Source organism: Theropithecus gelada, chromosome 2 (genome assembly GCF_003255815.1).
Source record: "Theropithecus gelada isolate Dixy chromosome 2, Tgel_1.0, whole genome shotgun sequence".
Lineage (NCBI taxonomy): Eukaryota > Metazoa > Chordata > Mammalia > Primates > Cercopithecidae > Theropithecus > Theropithecus gelada.
Window position 1 is genome coordinate 109,814,593 of NC_037669.1, and position 7,922 is coordinate 109,822,514.

Here is a 7,922-nt window from a genome sequence, read left to right on the forward strand (position 1 = left end):
TTGTATTAGTTATCTAATGGTGTGTCACCAATTACAACATAACGTAGTGGGCTTAAAACAACAATGACAAAAACAAAAATAAATTTTTGGTACAGGGGTAAGGCCAGATGTGCATCTTGCCTGAGGCCAAAGCCCATGTACTTGGCCACTACTCTATACTGATCTCTAGGCTGCTACCTAGCTCTGAAAGTCAGTGATTCTGGAAAACAAATATCTTCCTAAAGTGGCAAATAACGCTGTTGGTAGGATTTGCGGTGGAACTGTAAGGATTTCAGCAAATACAACATATAGTTTTTAACCATATGGAATGTATACTGTGGCCTGGTAGTTAAAAGAGCAGGCTTTGAACATAAGCTGTTCAAAGCCCAAAACTATCATTTACCAGCTTTGTGATTTGGGGAAGTTGCTTGACCTCTTTTGCTTCAGAGTACTCATTTGTAAGTTGAAATGATGAGGGATAATGATAATAATGCTACCTATTGAGGCTTCAATTAGTGATGGTTTGGTAGGTAGTAGAACACATGGTAAGCATTAGTAAATCTTGGCTTTTATAATTATCTGCTGTGCTGAACACGTGATAGCCATGCAGTACAAATTGGCTATTATTATTTAACACACTTCCTCCTCCTTCTCATTACTGGTGCAAACACAAGCGTCATTTGTTACTCATTTATATGTTCATGTGTCTGTTCTACAGTGATCTTCTGAACCTAGTATATAACAGTCACTGTGCCAGGCGATGACCCTGATCTAGTCCGATAGTTGGCAACTCCAACATAGCTATTATTTCCATTTTACTCTAGTTACTAGCGAAGAAAAGTAGTACATTGCTTTTTCATAGGTTTCCTCAGATCATGCAGTTCGTGTCGAGCATCCCACCATTTTCCTCTATTATTTCAGATTAAAGACAGGTGCTAATAATTGCATCTTGATCTTTAAGCCAACATTTTAAATCAAACAAACATAGATAGGAAAGTGTCTCCCATTTTCTAATATTGTTGTAAAGGTTGTAAAAATTCAAGCCAAAAAAACACTTTATATGGTATATATTTTTTTTATGAAAGTTAAAACATAAGCTAATATTACATTGATAATTACAAATATATTATTTGAGAGGAATATCTCTAATCTATTTTTCACCACGTGTGATGCACTTGGTGCTTGAAGATTTCTTAAGAACTGCATATATGCAGATGAAAATGAAGTTCTTTACTATTATCCTTATCACAAATAAATTTCTTGAGAATGTAAAGATTCTGCGTGAGAACCCAAAAACATAACTGCTAACAATTTATTCACTGAAACTGAAACTAAGATTTGAAAATTTAAAGAAGATAATCTTTGAATGGTAGGAAAAGCTAATCATTTTCCTTTAATAGTTCTTAAGCGTCATTCTTCCTGAAAATTTAAATTCTTCCTAATCTTAGCAAATACTACAACCAGTAAAAATCATACAGGTGTACAGCAAATGTGTCTTTAAAATTTTATGTCCTATAGATTTGAAAATTAAATTGTATTTTAAATGTATTAAGAGAAATCCCCATATAAGAGAATGCTAGGATGAATCATTTCAGTAAGGAATTCTATTGTTAGCCACAGGAAAATTCTCTCTAAATTATATTTTGAGTGTCTGGATTTGTGTATTTCATGTATTTTAAGGCAAGATATGTTTATAGCAGAAGCTATTACAAAAGCATTTCTTTTCTATTTATCAAGTTAGAATCACACCTTAAGTTATTCTAGTAAAGTATCCCGAAGGAAAACAACAACAACAACAAAAACAAACAACTAGGAGTCATGAGCTGAGTCTTCTACCAGTAATAGAATTAATTTTAGTATGCATTTTCCTTGACCTCATACCATTGGTTACTCCCTCTTTCTTGAATGTGCTCTTCTTTTGACTTATGCTGACACTTGTTTAAACTGTTTCTCTCTTACCTCTTTGGCTGCTGCTTCTTCTGAGCCCTTTTCTCTCTTCTCCTTTACTACCATTAGCTATCTCTACCTCTAGATATTAGAGCTATTTAGGTAACAGTCCTGGGCTGTTCTGTTTTTACACAGCTAGACTTCATGGATCCAAATCCTGGTTACAGGACTTGAACTCACTACAGGCAAGGCTTAAACTCTGTTTGCCTCAGCTTCCTAAAATATAAAAGAGAATAATAATAGTTCCTATTTCATGGGGTTATTGTGAGGATTAAGTAAATACATTTAAAGAATTTAGGCTGGGTGCAGTAGCTAACGCCTGTAATCCCAGCACTTTGGAAGGCCTAGACATGTGGATCACTTGAGATCAGGAGTTCAAGACCAGCCTGGTCAACATGGTGAAACCCGTCTCTACTAAAAATATACAAAAATTAGCTGGGCGTGGTGGTGCATGCCTGTAATCTCAGCTACTCAGAAGGCTGAGACCAGAGAGAATCACTTGAACCTGGGAGGCGAATGTTGCAGTGAGCTGAGATTGCACCACTGTACTCCACCCTGGGCGACAAGATGAGACTCCATTTAAAAAAAAAAAAAAAAAAAAAAGACCTTAGAACACTGCATTTGGGTTGTTTATTTGGTTTTTGAGATGGAGTCTCACTCTGTCCCCCAGTCTGGAGTACAGTGGCGTGACCTTGGCTAACTACAATCTCCACCTCCTGGTTTCAAGCAATTCTCCTGCCTCAGCCCCTGGAGTAGTTGGGATTACAGGCGCCTGCCACCATGCCCGTTTAATTTTTGTATTTTTAGTGGAGATGGGGTTTCACCATGTTGGCCAGGCTGGTCTTGAACTTCTGACCTCAGATGATCTGCCCACCCAGGCCTCCCAAAGGGCTGGGATTACAGGTGTGAGCCACTGTGCCCAACTGGTATTTTTAATTGTTTTTATTCTGTAGCATATTCGTTCTCTATGTAATGCATCAATTCCCATCCACATGTTGACAAATCCTAAATTTATATCTCCAGTTGAGGTCTCTCTGCTGAGGTTCAGACTGTATATATCTGACTACTAGTATCTTCACTTGGATGTCTCTCAGATACATCAAATTATGTTCAGAACTGAAAGTTAAATTATTAATCTTCCTTTTTCTAGATGTCTTCCCCAACCGCAAATTGGTCCTTCTCAAAATATTACAAAGTTAGTAAATGACATCTCTATGCCCTCGGTTCAAACAGAAATAGGACAGGTATTTAAACTTTTTTAAAAAACTTTTTAATATGAAGAATTTATAATATATATAAAAATAGAGAGAATCCCTAGCTTCAACAATTAGCATGGCGAATCTTTTTCCATTTATGTTTCCACCCACTCCACCACGTCCCAAACTAGATTATTTGGAAGTGAATTCTAAACACCATACTATTTTACGCGTATTTAGTTGTGCATGTGTCTCTGAAACAATACTCTTAAAATATTTATGAAAATATTATAACTTGTCACAAATTTTTCCTTTTATTTCACTGTCAATTTAAATCAGAATCCACACAAAGTCCATAAATGGCAAATGTTGATATATGTCTTACATTTTTTTAATCATTCTCATTCTTATTCACCTCATCCCAAATATATTTGTTGAAGAAATGTTTGCCCTGTAGTTTTTTTTTTTGACCCTCTAATTTCCTGTAAATTGGTAGTTTGAGCTGAAGGTTTAACTTGGTTTTGTTCAGGTTTGCTTTTTTATAGGAATAGTTTATGGAAAGTGTTGGGTACTTTCATCAGGAAGCACAGAAAGTCAGATTGTCTCTCCTTTTTGTGTTGTGACCAACTGTTGATGGTCATTGTTTAGAATAGATCCGTTATATCATTAGTGGTTACAAAATGTTAATGTTCTATTTTTAAATCAGTGTTTCATTTATTGGTTGAAATTCTTCTATAAAGATAAACTTCCCCTTACAACTTTTGGTTATCCAGCAGTACCTTTCATATAGGAAAGACAAAATATTCTTTTCCTTTATTCATCAGCTTTCAGTGTGATTAGTTCATTCTGTATCATCTTCCATGAGTGATCAATGAACTTTTTTTTTTTTTGAGACAGAGTCTTGCTCTGTTGCCCAGATTGAAGTGCAGTGGTGTGATCTTGGCTCACTGCAACCTCCACCTCCCGGGTTCAAGCAATTCTCCCACCTCAACCTCCCAAGTAGCTGGGACTACAGGCGCACACCACCACACCCAGTTAATTTTTTGTATTTTTAAGGTAGAGACAGGGTTTCACCATGTTGGCCAGGCTGGTCTGGAACTCCTGGTTCAAGTGATCTCCCCTCCTTGGCCTCCCAAAGTGCTGGTATTACAAGCATGAGCCACTGTGCCTGGCTGATCAATGAACTTTTAAAAATGTTTTTAAGTGTTTCAGTCCACTGCATTAGTTATTTTTATTGATGCTCAACTTATGCCATCTTTAAAGAGTAGAGGCTTCTTCAGTTTGGCTCCTGAGTCCTTTTGACAAATTTCAATTGTACTTAATAGCTTAATGTTTTCAATATTATAAGATATATCAAGATTATCATAGACATCTTCTGCTGTAGTAGAGATATCATCCATTTCTCTAAGGTATTTAGTATTGGGAAATGGTATTTAGACACCACGGTCTGGGTTTTAGGAGTGCTCATTGTTGCTTCATTGGTCATTGTTTCTACACTTGTTCAGTGAACGTAGCTAAGGAATACATACTTTTTTGTTTGTTTTTGTTTGTTTGTTTGTTTCGAGATGGAATCTCACCCTGTCACCCAGGCTGGAGTGCAGTGGCCTGATCTTGGCTCACTGCAAGCTCTGCCTCCTGGGTTCACGCCATTGTCCTGCCTCAGCCTCCTGAGTAGCTGGGACTACAGGTGCCTGCCACCATACTCTGCTAATTTTTTGTATTTTTAGTAGAGATGGGGTTTCACCGTGTTAGCCAGGATGGTCTTGATCTCCTGACCTCGTGATCCACCTGCCTCAGTCTCCCAAACTGCTGGGATTACAGGCTGAGCCACTGTGACCAGCTGGAATACATATTTTTTTTAAGAGAAAATCTGATTTCATAATATTTTAATTTAGTTTAATTATTATTATTTGTTTATTATTATTAAATTTGTTTAATTTATTATTAATAAATTTATTATTTAATAATAAATTATTATTATTAAATTTGTATAAAATTATTATTAAATTTGTTTCCTATCAATTTTCATTTTAGGTTAAGGGGGTACATATGCAGGTTTGTTATATGGATAAATTGCATGTCATCAGAGTTTGTGTACAGATTATTTCATCATCCAGGTAAGAAGTATAGTACTCAATAGGTAGTTTTTCAGTTCTCACCATCCTCCCACCCTCTGCCTTTAAGGAGGCCCTGGTGTCTATTGTTTACTTTTTTGTGTCCATATGTACTCAATGGTTAGCTCCCACTTATAAGTGAGAACATGTGATATTTGGATTTTCTGTTTCTGCATTGCTTCAATTAGGATAATGGCGTCATGCTCCATCCACATTGCTGTAAAGGACATGACTTCATTCTTTTTTTATAGCTGTGTAGTATTCCATGGTATATATATACCACATTTCCTCACCAGTTCACTGCTGATGGGCATCTAGGTTGATTTTGTGTCTTTGCTATTGTGAATATTGCTTTGATAAACATACATGTGCATGCCTTTTGATAGAATGATTTACATTCCCTTGGGTGTATATCCAGTAATGGGATTGCTGGGACAAATGGTAATTCTGTTTTATGTTCTTTGAGAAATCTCCAAACTGCTTTCCACGGTGGTTGAACTTGTTCACATTCCCATCAGCAGTATATGTGTTCCCTTTTCTCCACAACTTTGCCAGCGTCTGTTGTTTTTGACTTCTTAATAATAGCCATTCTGACTGGTGTGAGATGGTATCTTACTGTGTTTTTTTTTTTGTTTCTCTAGTGATTATTGATGTTGAACATTTTTTTCATATGTTTATTATTGACATTGTATAAGTCTTCTTTTGAGAAATTTCCATTTATATCCTTTACCCATTTTTTAAAAGTGGTGTTTTTTTTTTAAGGTGTGTACTTTTATTGCACTGGTATCAAGTTAGTGTACAGGGAAGCCCAGGCTGCCTCCACCCTCCACCCACTCCCAGGGAGACCAAAAGCCTTCATACATCTCAAGTTGGGAGACAGAAAACAGGGGTCACAATGCCAATCATTCAAAATAAAACAAAATTAAAAAGTACTAAGGCAAAGATTTAAGAAATTGTGCATTACATAATATACATGAAAGCAATGCTGTCACCTTCCTGGACTTGGAAGAGGATTGGACCATTCTCCCTAGAGAGAAATATGGAGGCTTTTTGGAGGGAAGGGACTTCCTGTAACAATGCATCTCACAATATTTGGAATGACTATTAAAAAAAAGAACAATATACAATCAAAGTCTTCAGCCACATTGTAGAACTTTGAGGGATGCTGGCTCCAGCCGATTGCTGACACTGTCATGGTCTAGTTTTTAAATCCTGAGTCAAACCAAAGACAAAAACAAAAACAAACAAAAAACAAAACAAACTAATGCATGCCAGTGTCATCTTGTTTTCTGCACAGGTTTGGTTTTTGTCAAGAAAGAGTGTAACGAAACTAAGGAAACTAAGTAACAGTCTGCCTAGAGGCATCTGCAGTGGACAATGGAGGGGTGGGACTTATGGTACTCCTGCTTGCTGATCCACATCTGCTGGAAGGCTGGCAGCCAGGCCAGGATGGAGCCACGGGACCCATACAGAGTATTTGCACTCAGGAGGACCTATGATCTTTATCTGCATTGTGCTGGAAGCCAGGGTGGTGATCTTCTGCATCCTGTGGGGGATGCCAGGGTACACAGTGGTGCTACTGGACAGTACTGCGTTGGCGTACAGGTCTTTGCAGATGTCCACGTCACACTTCATGATGGAGTTGAAGGTAATTTCGTGGATGCCACAGGGTTTCATGTCCAGGAAAGAAAGCTGGAAGAGAGCTTCGAGGCAGAGGACCTGCTCGTTGCTGATGGTGCTGACCTGGCCTTCAGGCAGCTTGCAGCTCTTCTCCAGGGAGGAGCTGGAGGCCACAGTGACCATCTCTTGCTGGAAGTCCAGGGTGAGGTAGCACAGCTTCTCCTTGATATCTCATGCTCTCTTGCTCCACGGTGGTGGTACAGCTGTAGCTATACTCCCTGGGGCTCTTCATGAGGTAGTCAGTCGGGTCCAGATGCAGGATGGCACTGGGGAGGGCGTGCCCCTTGCAGATGAGCACAGTGTGGGTGACCCTGCCAGAGTCCATCATGATGCCAGTGGTACAGCCAGAGGCTTACAGGGAAAGCACGGCCTGAATGGCCACATACATGGCTGGGGTATAGAAGGTGTCAAACATGATCTGGGTCATCTCATGGTTGGTCTTGGGGTTCGGGGGGGGCCCAGTCAGCACAGGGTGCTCCTGAGGAGCCACATGCAGCTCATTGAAGAAGGTATGGTGCCAGATCTTCTCCATTGGTAACCGTGCCATGCTCGGTGGGGTATTTCAGGGTCAGGATGCTTCTCTTGGTCTGGGCCTCATTGCCCACACAGGACTTCTTCTGACCCATGCCCATCATCACACCCTTGTGCCATGGGTGCCTCACGATGGAGGGGCATCGCTGCCTGCTAAGCTGGCCTTGCATATGCCAGAGCCATTGTCCATGACGAGCACAGCGATATCATTATCTCCGGTGAGCTGGCAGTGGGTGTGGACCCATGGCAGAGTGGCGAGGGCAAAACTCTGCTTATGGGGCAGATGCTGTCTCAGAGGTTAATGTAATCGTTCTTGGCTTGTAGATTTGTCTAAGTTGCTTATAGATTCTGAATATTAGACCTTTGTCAGAGGCATAGTTTGCAAATATTCTCTCCTATCAGTTGTCTGTTTACTTTGTTGATAGTTTTATTTGCTGTGCAGAAGCTCTTTAGGTCTCATTTGTCAATTTTTGTT

At 39.2% G+C, this 7,922-nt stretch overlaps 1 pseudogene; it reads right to left on the minus strand.

The window, feature by feature from the left end:
• Window positions 1–6,591: 6,591 nt before the first annotated feature.
• Window positions 6,592–7,658, minus strand: LOC112619367 (annotated as a pseudogene).
• Between the last annotated feature and the right edge of the window lie 264 nt (window positions 7,659–7,922).